Source organism: Ascaphus truei, chromosome 3 (genome assembly GCF_040206685.1).
Source record: "Ascaphus truei isolate aAscTru1 chromosome 3, aAscTru1.hap1, whole genome shotgun sequence".
NCBI lineage: Eukaryota > Metazoa > Chordata > Amphibia > Anura > Ascaphidae > Ascaphus > Ascaphus truei.
Genome location: NC_134485.1, coordinates 140,120,516 through 140,132,961, shown reverse-complemented (window position 1 = coordinate 140,132,961; position 12,446 = coordinate 140,120,516).

The window sequence follows — 12,446 nt, the reverse complement described above, 5'->3', positions numbered from 1 at the left end:
ATAATGGTGAAAGGCGGGGTTGCAGACCTGCCTAAGACATGCAGATGAGCATACAGTTGTATTTACATTTGCATATTTGCTTTGCTGTGGAGGGTTTTGTCACTTTTTTACTCACCATAACTTAACTCAGTATGGTAAACCCCATCCTTTAGCTTCTCTGCATACCCAATTTACCAACCCCACACTGATGTGATAATGGTGAAATGTGGGGTTGCAGACCTGCCTAAGACATGCAGATGAGCATACAGTTGCATTTACAGTTGTATTTACATTTGTATTTATATATATATATATATATATATATATACAGTATATATATATATATATATATATATATATATATATTACATAGTTACATAGTTACATAGTAGATGAGGTTGAAAAAAGACTTCCGTCCATCAAGTTCAACCTATGCTATATTTAGACAACAGATACTTTATCCTATATCTATACTTATTGATCCAGAGGAAGGCAAACAAAAAACCCCATTTAGGGGAAAAATTAATTCCTTCCTGACTCCAAGAATTGGCAATCGGATTATTCCCTGGATCAACATCCTTCCCATGTATACTTATTTGGTATATCCCTGTATACCTTTCCCATCTAAAAAGATGTCCAACCTTTTTGTGAACAAATCTATTGTATCTGCCATCACAGTCTCTATGGGTAATGAAATCCACATTTTAACTGCCCTTACTGTAAAGAACCCTTTCCTTTGTTGCTGGTGAAATTTCCTTTCTTCCAACCTTAAGGGGTGGCCCGAGTCCTTTGTACTGCCCGTGGGATGAATATATATATATATATATATATATATATATATATATATATATATATATATATATAATATATATATAATATATATATATATATATATATATAGTTGCATGATGAAGCCACTGTACAAATGAATGGGTGAAGGGTGGGTATCGGGCCAGTGTGGCTTAGCCCCTTAATTACCTTTGCGGTCAATATCCGATAGTGTTTAAGGGATTAATTGATATCTGAATGTAATTGCAATGTACTGGCTATGTATTAGCTATGTATTTTGTGGGCAACGAAAGACAATGATGTTGCTGGCGATGGGGGCTTCTTATTGATGAGGTCAGTAGTACTTTATTTTTTTTAATATGCTAGTTAATGTGTTTAATAAAGGGCAAATAATCTATTATCCCTATCTGGATAATAGTTATTTTGCACATTATTGTACTGTAGGTGTTGGGGGGGGGGTGTATGTATTGAATGTATAGGCCAGGTTTATTTTGTGTACATTCAGGGTTGGTTCCTTGGTTCTGCGTGAGACCTCTGGAGACCACCTGTGGTATCCTCGGGTATCTCACGGGTATCAGGCTGGTGGTTCCACGGGTGACACCTGCGGGGAAGAACCGGTGGTCCCACATTCGTGGGGGCACCGTGGAGCCGTAGGTGCGGGGATGAACCGGTGGTCCCACATCCGTGGGGGCACCGCGGACCCATAGTGAGCACTCGTGAGTTCCCCAGACCCCCGTGGGTCTGACCTGGGGCTCCCAGACATCCGCGGGCCTACCGTGGGGACCAAATTGTGGCCCACGGTGAACAAGGAGACCACCTGGGGGCCAAGGCGCTTGGCGGGACCCACCAACAGGCCTCCAGAACCTGTGTGAAACAAGTTGCTGGTACCCTGTAGGTCTGTCAGGTGACCCGCCAGCCCACCGGAGACTCACGTGGGGCTGGGGTATGAACCCTGTATGTAAAATAATAAATCATGTATTTATGGGGGGGCACAGGGGGTAGGTAATGTATAGAATAAATATAATGATGTTTAATGTTGGGCTGTGTATTGTTTTTATTGTGGGTACTGGGGGTGGGGGGAGGTATTGGCCCCAAGGGTATGTGGGTAGGCCTCCCTTGTGGGTAGTGGGTGAGGGTGGTTAGACCTCACGGGGTGGGGGGTTAGTGTGGGGGGGTATGTAGGCCTCCCGAGTGGTGGGTGAGGGTGGGTTAACCTCCTAATGACTGTAGCGGTTAATAACCGCTATGGTGATTAAGGGTTATGGGACCTTACATTGGATGTTTTCATTCTTGTGTCTGATTTGCAGCAGCGGACGGGGCATGAACAGGATGAAGATGAGGATGGCCTTCATCGTGGCAGCCGGACATGGGTGAGTGCTATATGTATTTAATGTATTGATTGATATTTATGTATTTAAAATTGGCACATTCACTATTATCCATTTGTGGATAATAGTAATTGTGCCCATTACTATACTGTATGTGTTAAGGGGGGGTGGTGGTTATTTATTTATAAGTATGTATGTGTTTTGACATTAATTTGGGGGGGCACATAATTGGTACTGCAGGCCTGCGGGTAACACCCGAGGGCCCCCGCCGGTCTATCGTATCATTGATGTGCATATATGTGTATGTTAGGGGTTATAGGGGTTGTTGGGGTAATATATATTTATTTATATTTATTTTTATATATATATATATATATATATATATATATATATATATATATATATATATATAAAAATAAATATAAATAAATATATATATATATATTTACAGTGGTTGACAAATCACCAAAAAAATCTACTCGCCACACAAAAAAATCTACTCGCCACCTAGTACCAAACGTGTGCTGCTTGGGCCAATATTTACTCGCCCGGGGGTTAAATCCACACGCCCGGGGCGAGCAAATGTATAGGTTTGTCGAACACTGTATATATATATATATATATATTTATTTATTTATTTATATTTATTTAGTGTGGGACTGTTGTGTGTGATTTTTTTTATTGTGGGTAGCGGGTGTGTGTGAAGGGGGTATTAGCCCCATGGGTGGTTGTTTAGGGCTTGTGGGTGGGTAGCGGGAGGCCTTAACCCCTTCATGACCGTAGCGGTATTAACTACTACGGTCATGAAGGGGTTAAGTGCACCCGCAACCCCCCTGCAAACCCTAAACAAACAACAAGGGCCAAATACCCCCTTCACCCACCCCTGCTACCCACAATAAAGCTGGCACGGTGGGTTAACCCCTTCATTGCCTTAGCGGTTAGCCGCTAAGGTAATGAAGTGGGCTTTACATGCATTTTTCCTGCCTCGGATGCATGCCGGGGGCTCCGGTGCTGGTATCAGCTCCGGAGACACCCGGCATCAATCACAGACAGGAAAAAGGCCTGATTTTTTCTAAGTGTCGCCCTTGCCGATGCTTCTCCCCACCGACCCACCAACTTTGAGTTGGCGGGACGATTTGGCGAAAAAATGGCTTTTCGAGAGTGCCGATCAGCTCCGATAAGCACCGAAAACAGGATCGGGGCTACTAGAATACAGCCGATTTCAAAAAGTGGCGAAAAGTGCAGAAAAGTGGCTTATCGCCAGCCGCCTGCCGAGGACAAAAAATGCCGATTTGGGCAAATTATCGGCGCTTACTGATTACCAAAGGCATTTTGTGGCGATAAAAAACTTTTCGGCGCTTTGTGCATAGAGCCCTTAATCTTTTGTTTATCTTCACTTAATAAGGAGGACGCAATGGCCACAACACCATTTACTGATAATGAAGTCAGATCTTTATTGTGTTTATCCATATAATGTCTAGACAGACAATGGAACTGTAGACCGTGTAATATATATTGACGGTGTTCCAGGAAGTGCATACTCAAGGTATGCGCTGTCCACCCTACATATTGGATGCCACACGGACAACTGATTATATAAACACTGAAGGTGGACAAGCAATTTATGCGGCTTTGTACTTGATGAATAAATCCATTAGAGTGTGAACTAACTTTATCAACTTTATTGAGATGCTTGCATGTCAAGCATCTCATTCTCCCGCAGGAGAAATTCCCATTAATTGGTTTACCATTTTATGTATTTTTTCAATGTTTTTTAATCTGTTTGGCGATATCCATGTTTTAATATTACGTGCTTTCTGAAATACAACAGTATTTTGGGTGATAATTTTGATCCAATAATTGGGTAATTTAACATAATAGCCCAATGTTTGTTTAGAATAGATTTAATTTTCAAGGCCGCATTATTTAATTGCGTTGCAAAAATTGGTGTTTTTGGATTAGCTCCTTTCCCTATTAGTTGTTTGCCTTCCACTTTAGAGTATAGTTGTTTCTTGTTTGATTTTTCTAGCAGGCTATTTTGATTTATCTGACCTACCTGTTTGAATGTCTCCTGGATGGCTTTTTTTTTTATCATAGCCCTTAGCCACAAACTTGTCTACCATAATTTCCCCCTGAGTCAAGAAATCATATTCAAGAGAGCAATTTCTCCTTGTGATGGTGCTCGTCTCAAATCAGGAGGTGGACCCGCAGAGCTGAGGTAGGGATGCAAGTAAACCGACCACAACCCAGGGACAGAGTCACTGCAATTCCATTACTAGAGTTGCTACATTGGTACCACTACCAGTTCCACATCAACACGAGCAGCAGCCAGCAAATCAAGAATACTGTGCAAAGTGCAAGAGCAGTACAGAGAGTAAATCAAAATCATTCACTGTCAACTTTTCTCTATTCTCTCTCACGTCGTATCATATACATACACACACACACACACACACACACGCACAACTGCACACAAGGTGCAGAGAATGAGAGAAACTAAATGGGAATAAATAAATGTGAAGCTAATTGACCCAGAAATGGGTTATTAATATTATTAAATATTAATATACAGCTATATCATTTGTATAATAGATACAGAAAAAGTACAGGATAAGAGCTTAGGCCACTAAGACCAGGCATGCATCACAATGGCCGAGTGGACTGGACACACAAACTGGGCTCAGTCCAGTCAGTCACAGGTTAATTGTTTAAGCTACAAGTTTTATTTAGTAAATAATGTATACATGTTTGAACTATAGTACTACAGCAGTAGCCCTAACCAAACCACTGCCAAATCCTGCCTACAACACAATGGTTTTAACCTTTGGCTGCACACCCATTTAAAATGATTTTTTATAAAATATAATAAATCAATATTGATTATTTAAATTAAAAAAAAATGTTTTAATTAGAATAAATGATTTTATAGTTATATTAATGAGATATCTTCCCCACAGTTGGATAACCCTGTTCCTCCTAGGAATTTATGTCCTCTGGTTTTAAATATAGTATAATGTCTACAACATGGTCCAAATCTGCCGTTCCAATTATAACAAATATATACCTCATCCTTTTTGCTTGAAAAGTTTAATTTAAAGTTGTTTTTGATGTAAGATTACAACTAATCTCTTTTTTCTTCTGTTTTAGAGATTTAATTTATATATATTTTATATATATGTATAATATGTTATGATTTTTAAAATAAAATTATTTTAGGGTCTTATTCTGTTCCAATTTCCCCTCCCCTATATTTAGAGTTGTGGGTATGTCAATACAATGCTAATAAGCGGTATTAGATTCAACAAATGGGCTGTCCTATCCTCCAGCAGCGAGTCATCAGGAGAGTGTCATTAGACTCTATAAAAATCATCCAATGAGAGCCTTGGATATTCCCTGACGAAGTAATCTAATTACAAAACGCGTAGGAAGGCGCGTTCCAGCGAATACTTTAATTGTTTATGGACATATCCTTTTACCACGAGTGGTAACCTTATGCGGACACTTCGAACCAGCTTTCACTGCCAGAGACGTGACGGAACTACGGTTTCGTCATCAGAGGTCTGCCGAGAGCCCGATACACAGACCCAGTGAGGAACCGGTGTCGCTACTGACTGGAGTAAACATCACTTCCCTGTTTGACGGGACATGCAGTAGCTGAGGTTCTGGAGACGGCCATCTGGAAGACAAAAGGCTCTGCCTCCTCTATCGGCTCGACCATCGCAACCTGATGCAGTTGTTGATGTGGTAACATGTCCAAAACATGCCATGCTTTAAACAATCTAATTTGATGTACAGTACGTGTGATACTCACCTGCAGTCACAATTCAATATATAATTTATAGACTACACTATGAGGCTTTGCGCAGTTTCTCTTTTTGTTTTTTTTCACCCATTTATATACCTGTACTCCTACAAAAATAAATCACTTGGCAGATTCAGATTCCATTTGCAGATTTGGATTTCGAATCTGTCAGGCATATTTTCAGCGATTTTAACGGATCTACGCAATTCCATTGCTGAAAGCAACCGGCCAATGCACGAAGGATTTGGATTTTGGCAAAAATGTTACCCCTCTTTAGGCATCTACAATAGATATCTTTAAAAAAAAAATATTTACAGATGCAGCGGCCATTATTAAAACATTTATGCTGCGTGGTGTTGCGAGATGTTCCGCTGCAGACATAATGGCCCATCCAATTAACACAGCAGGGGTCCCTGCTGTGTGACTCCTACCGGGGTTTGCCTACTGTAAGAGATGCGCTGAAGAAGGCTGAATCAGTCACTTTAACTGCACGCTTCTCACAGGCGATTGCGGGGGTTTCATTTAATTTTAAACATTACAGTAATGTAGCAGGGGGTCTCCGGAGCTGAACCGCATTGATTTCAGGTCCGGAGACCCCCTGCTTCCCGAGATACAGGCCCTGTTATGGGGTGCCGGTATATCCTATGCATGGAAATGTTTCGCGTCACGTGATCGGAACATTTCCATGCATAGGAGATACCGGCACCCCATAACGGGGCCTGCATCCCAGGAAGAAGGGGGTCTCCAGACCTAAAACCAACACTGTTCTGCTACGGAGACCCCCTGCTCATCTACACTAGTCATACATTTTAATTAAAATATGTAGTAAACACCAATACACAACCCACCCCGTGTGCCTCCACATAAAACCAATATTTATTTTTATAGACACCGGATTAATACCACAGGCTTGCGGGGTTCCCCGGGTGGTCCCCATGGGTGTCTGCAGGCCCCACAGAGCACCCCATGGGGGTTCCCATGGGTGTCTGGGGGCCCTCGGGTGGTCACCGCTATGATCCATGGGCCTCCAAGTGGTCCCCGTGGATGTATCTGGGCCCCAATGGAGTCTGCGGGTGGTCCCCGTGGGTATCTGGGACCCTCGGTTGGTCCCGCGGGTCCCTGGGAGACTCCACAGCTGTGGGGCCCCATGTTCCTCCCAGCAAGTGTCTGTGGGTCCTTAGGTGGCCCCTGTGGGCATCTGTGGGTCTTCAGGTGGCCCCCGCGGGTGTCTGGCGGCCCTTGGGTCATTCCCACGAGTGCTTGGGGGCCCCCGGGTGGTGCCCATGGGTTCCTGGGCATGAGAACCAATTGCCAATCCAATGTGACGTCACAGGCCATATGTAAGGTTGATACGGCTCATTTGAGCTCAAGAAGCCGACATGTCAACATTGTGGATTTAACATGGGGCTATTATATTGACAGATGAAGACAGAAAATAAAGACAGACGATAAGAAATTAAAGAAATAGTCACAGATGAAGAAAGAAGAAGAGGATGGAAGATGAAAGAAAGAAGAATTTTGTTACCTGGCCAGGATCTTCACGTGGATGGCGTTGGATTGTGTTTCGTGACGTCACCGGACGAGAGCTTCCTGATTCCCAAGGATTCGGAGGGCCAATGCCTCTAAAGGTAAGAGAAATATTGAATATATGTACTTTTATTTTTACAGATTTTTTCATTGGATTTTTGTTTTTGTATATTTTTCATTACCCATTGACTGCTAATGTATTAATCTGTGCCTATTTAGGGTACAGATGAATACAGTAATACCCAATGCATTTTTTGGGCAAATGCATTTCTTCTATTGACAGTTATATTTTGTAAGTATTTTTATTTTTTAGATGAAATTGTTTTGAATTGTGATGGCTTCAATTTTTTTCCAGATTGTTTTGCTATTTTATTTAATGATGTATTTTGTTGGTTACTTGTTTAAATTTGTGTTGTCTCGTGATTGTATTAATTAATTGTTGTGTTGGTAAGTTCTTTTAGCTATTAAATTTATTTTTTTGGGCTTGTGGTGTGATTTATTTAATTGATTGGCTAGTGGTGTGATTTATTTAATTGATTGGTTGGCTAGTGGTTTTACTGTCACGGCCCCTTTTATTCTCCGATTTTGTTCGGGTATTTATTTCGAATGCCACGCACTTTACCGCGTTCATGCCGCTTTCATGCCGAGACAGCGCTAATACAATGCACGCGGCCGCGGCTTTAAATACCGGAACATGCCGCATCAAACACTGCATCTGCACGTGTTTTTCAGAGTTGCGCTGAAACGGCCGCACAAGGCTAAAGGCGGCCGCCACTGTATTTACTGTAGGTAATTGATTGCCTATTGTTTTTATTTCTTTAATTGATTGGTTGGCTAGTGGTTTTATTTAGTTAATTGTTTGATTGTCTATTGTTTTTCATTTTACAGTTTGGGTGTTTAGCTGCCTGTTCTATAGGTGTTATTATTGTGTATTTTGGATATTTAGGCTTTTGTATTAGGGTGACCATTGAATGCTATAGTAGCTTATGTCCATATTATATGGGTGATGTATTACTATAACAATCAATGGGTACAGGGTGGGTATAGTGGGTCCGGGATGGGTGGTTAGGCCTCTCGGGTGGGTAGCGAGGCAGGGTGGGTTAACCCCTAAATTACTATAGCGGTTATTAACCGCTATGGTGATTAAGGGGTTAGAAGCCATTAGATTGTATTTATTATGCATGCTTTCTGGCAACGGAGGACATGGCCCTGCACAGTATGCTGACGAGGATGCCCTTCACATTTGCAGTGGTAAGTAGAACGATTTTTATTTACTTTATTTATGCTGCCTGGCTAATGTTGTGTTTCATAACGGGTAAATGATCTATTATCCATATGTGGATAATAGTTATTTTGCCAATTACTGTACTGTATGTGTTTGGTGGGGGGGAGGTGTATTTATTGAAATGTAGGCCATGTTTATTTTTTTAAATACAGAAGTGGTACCGCAGGCCAGAAAGGACCCATGGGGATCACCTGAGGACTGATGGATGCCGTCGGGGACCACCTGATGACCCACAGACACCTGTGGGGAGGAACCGGGGGCCTCAAAGCTATGGAAGCCACCAGACACCCTTAGGGACCCCCCGAGGGCCCCTAGACACCCATGGGAACCACCTGGGGTGTTGTGATGCCTGTGGGGACCACCTGGGGAACCCCACCATCGTGTGGTATTAATCCTATGTCTATAAAAATAAATGTTTGTTTTATGTGGGTGATGTATTGATGCTTACTACATATTTTAATTTTAATTTATGACTAGTGTACATGAGCAGGGGTTCTCCGGAGCAGAACCGCGTTGGTTTCAGGTCTGGGAACCCCCTGCTTCCTGAGATACAGGCCCCGTTATGGGGTAAAAGCAAAAAAGAATTGAACCCGCTCTACCTACTGGAACAGACAGGTTCAAAAAGGGCAAATGACTAAACAATGGAAGAAAAAACACCAGATGTAGCAAAGACTGCCGTCTAGATAAGTCCCTAAAAATGCACTCTATGTATGGAAGGGTAGTACCTGAATCAGCCGTGGATGTGCATTAAGAAGAAAAGTACTGGTCCAATGTGTATTGTAATATGGTTGTCTTAAAATCCTTTAATAATAATAATTAATAAAATAAATTAGAGCCAGGCAGTAGTAACAGTGATAATAGATAAAGTCATTATAGTGCGTCATGCGTATGTCCACTTGGTGGCTCGGGTATACGGCGTGGTAAGCACCACAGCCCAAATCTAAGAGTATACCCCTGTCCTGGTGTGGACCAGTCAAACAGTTACCTGTAAGTAACTAGTAATGCAGCACGACGGACTGGGAATAAAGAACCAGAATCACGAGTAAAACATACCAAATAGATCATTGGCAGACAAGTGATTCTGCTATGGTCACAACGTCAATGCATATAAAACCCACCAGCATATTTTCTGGCACCAACATATGGATATAGTAACCAGAGCAGCCCAATGCCCTGTTACAAAGGAGATAACTGGACACTCGCTGGGACCACCTGTGGACCACGACACCCACTGGGACAACCTGGAGGCCCTCTGAGCCTAGCGGGGAGCACATGATGGCCCCCAGACACTCGTGGGAACCCCCTGGGGTGTACTGTGGGGCCTGTTGTGACCACCCGGGGACACCCACTGTCCTGTGGTTTTAATCCTGTGTCTATAAAAATAAATGTTGGTTTTATGTGGGTGTTGTATTGATGCTTACTACATATTTTAATTAAAATGTATGACTAGTGTACATGAGCAGGGGGTCTCCGGAGCAGAACCGCATTGGTTTCAGGTCTGGGGACCCCTTGCTTCCTGAGATACAGGCCCCGTTATGGGGTGCCGGTATCTCCTGTGCATGGAAATGACCCAATAATGTGATGTGAGACATTTCCTTGCATAGGAGATACCGGCACCCCATAACGAGGCCTGTATCTCGGGAAATAGGTGGTCCCAGGACATGAAATCAATGCGATTCAGCTCCAGAGACTCCCTGCTACATTACTGTAATGTTTAAAATTAAATAAAAACCTCACGATTGCTTGTGAGAGGCGCGAAGTTAGTGAGTGATTCAGTCCTCTTAGGCTGCACTTATAGTGCCGGTGACTGAAAACAATTGTATTGCAGCCGTCACATGCGCTTATTCAGTAGAATTGGATTTTTGAGGGGACGGTTGTCACGGTAGCCACAGGGTTATAATATACACCAAATCATCTGGGTTTAATTGAATACGACTGTGATATAATAAAGAGATTTTATTCCTTAAAAGACAGGTGGACTATGCAGGAAACGGCGAGAATGGCCATTCGCCAGACGTAGAACTCGCCATGTTTTTGGCGGATTCCCCTCGCAGTATGCAGGAAGGTGCGCATATCTGTGAGAGGAATCCGGCAGAGAGATGGCGAGCCCTGGCGAGAAGGGCTCCACTGGCGAGATCTGTTAGCAGAGCGAGATCCGCCTCTCTCTGCACAAATCTCGCCGGCAAATAAAAACAATTGGATTAATATTGTATAGTTTATTAATTATTGTTATGTTTATTGCGGGTCTGTGTATTGTTTTGAATGTGGGAATTGGGGGTAGGCGGATCTTGTCCCCAAGGGAGGGAGGGTAGGCCTCCCGGTGTGTAGGGGTGAGGGTGGTTAGGCCTCACGGGGATGGGTAGTGGGGGGGGTGCTTAGGCCTCCAGAGTGGTGGGTGAGTATGGGTTAACCCCTAATGACGGTAGCGGTTAATAACCGCTACGGTGATTAAGGGGTTAGGGGACATTACATTGGCTCTTTTTATGCTTGTGTGTGTTTTTCAGCACCCGAGGGCATGGACGGTGATGAAGATGAGGATGGCCTTCATCGTGGCTGGCGGCCAAGGGTGAGTGCAAGATGTATTTATTTTATTTATTGGGATTCATGTATTTTAAATGGGCAAATGCACTATTATCCATATGTGGATAATAGTTATTTGGGCCATTACTATTACTGTATATGTTAGAGGACGGTGGGGGTGTATTTATTTAAAAGTATTTATGTGTTTTTTAATTATTTTTTTGGGGCACAGAATTGATACTGCAGGCAAGCGGGGACACCTTCGGGGAACACCCGAGAGCTACCGCCAGCCTATAGTGTCATTGCTGTGCATCCTAAAAATTACATCAATGTACTGTATGTTAGGGACCTTAAGGGGTTGTTGATGTATTACATATATATATATATATACATATATATATATATTGTGGCTAGCGGGGATGGGTGCAGTGGGTATTAGCCCCAACGGTGGGTGCTTAGGGCTTGCGGGTGGGTAGCTGGAGGGCTTAACTCCTTCATCACAGTAGCGGTATTAACCACTAAGGTATTGAAGGGGTTAAGTCCACCCGCAACGCAAGCCCTAAACACCCACCAAAGCCCAAATACCCCCTTCATCCACCCCTGCTCCCCACAATAAGCCTGGTACTGGATGGTTAACCCCTTCATTGCCTTAGCAGTTAGCCGCTAAGTTAATAAAGTGGGCTGTAAATGCATTTTTCCTGCTTTGGATGCAGGGGGGGTGCTTCGGTGCTGATATTAATGGGTATCAGCTCTGGAGCCCCCCGGCATCAATCCGAGGCAGGAAAAGGGCCTGATTTTTTCTATGTCCCGTATCGCCGCTCTGCCCCAGCTTCTTGCCAACTTTTCTTGGCGGGGCAATTTGGAGAAAATGTCTCCATTCTAGAGCGGCGATCAGCGCCGAGATGCTGATCGGCGCTACTAGACTACAGCAGGTTTTAAAACTGGCGAGATATGGCTTCTCGCCACGCGTGCAGCGAGTTTTATTTTCCGCCAAAAAAACGGCGGATTTTACTCATCTCACCGGCTGTAGGCATATTTGCCAAAAAACTAGCGAGATAGGGCTTTTCGCTGTTACCTGCATAGGCCCCTTACTTGGGAAGGAGACAATGAAATAACCAGGATTCAGATTAGCAGTTCATCAGGCATCAGGCATCAGGTACAGTTCAGGTATTATCACGAAGACACGAAAGACAATGGGCATAGAGCTTTCAATCGT